General features: G+C 46.2%; 1 pseudogene; it reads right to left on the bottom strand.

Moving 5' to 3' along the window:
• Positions 1 to 912, bottom strand: part of LOC112067547 (centrosomal protein of 78 kDa-like) — a 13,021-nt pseudogene that overhangs the window by 9,961 nt on the left and 2,148 nt on the right.

The following is a 912-nucleotide window of genomic DNA, read 5'->3' as shown; positions in this document are numbered from 1 at the left end:
ATCATTTCCTCTCCTAAATCTTCACACCCTTCCTCTGCTGGCTACTTTCTCTCACCTTAGAAACATCCTCAAATATACTCACTTAAAAAAACTCTCAGACCTATGATTCTTTGTATCATCTTGTGGGTAACCTAAGTATCTCCCATGCCTTCAAACACCTGTCCTCGCAAAAAGCCCAGATCTGAGCCTTGGGCCCAGACCCGTCTACAAGGGCCATCTAAAGCACTGAAGATGGAGTAAGATCCTCTCCCCACTCCCAATCCCTTCCTACTGAGCTCTGTATCTCACAAAAAGATGCAGCTGTAAACTGTCACCCACGTTTGCTGCCCTTCCTTTTCCAGCTGGTCACCAGGCCCTACCCATTCTCTCTCGGATCTCCAAAATCCAGTCCAACCTTTTATAACTTAAGTGGGTCCCTTAGGTTACAATTCACCCTGCACCCAATCAACTGCCTTCCACATGGACGTCCGAGTGAGTTCTAAACCAGAAGTCCATCTCATTGATCTTTAGGGTTTCCCACAGCCTTCAGGATAAACATCCAAACTTCTGACAGGACAAACAAGGCCCCTTTCTGTTTGTCCCCACTAGGTTTCCAGTATCAACTCTCATTTCTTTCCCAAGCCCTGAGTTCCAGTCCTGTACATTAGTTTTGCCATATTTTCTTATATTTCTCAACCTTTGACACACTGCTCCCTCCTGCCACCCCAGGAGGTTCTACTCTCCTTAGAAAGGATGGCACCTCCTCCAAGAAGCCTAACCTGAATTTTCCCTTTTAGGATTCTGTGCTCTGCAAAGGGGAAAGGTGGGGGGGAGGGATAAATTAGGAGTTTGGGATTAACATATACACACGGCTATATACAAAACAGGTAATCCACAAGGGCCTACTGCATAGCACTGGGAACTCTACTCAAT

Source organism: Physeter macrocephalus, chromosome 4, assembly GCF_002837175.3.
Source record: "Physeter macrocephalus isolate SW-GA chromosome 4, ASM283717v5, whole genome shotgun sequence".
NCBI classification, from domain to species: domain Eukaryota; kingdom Metazoa; phylum Chordata; class Mammalia; order Artiodactyla; family Physeteridae; genus Physeter; species Physeter macrocephalus.
This window is presented reverse-complemented; position numbering and strand designations above follow the sequence as displayed.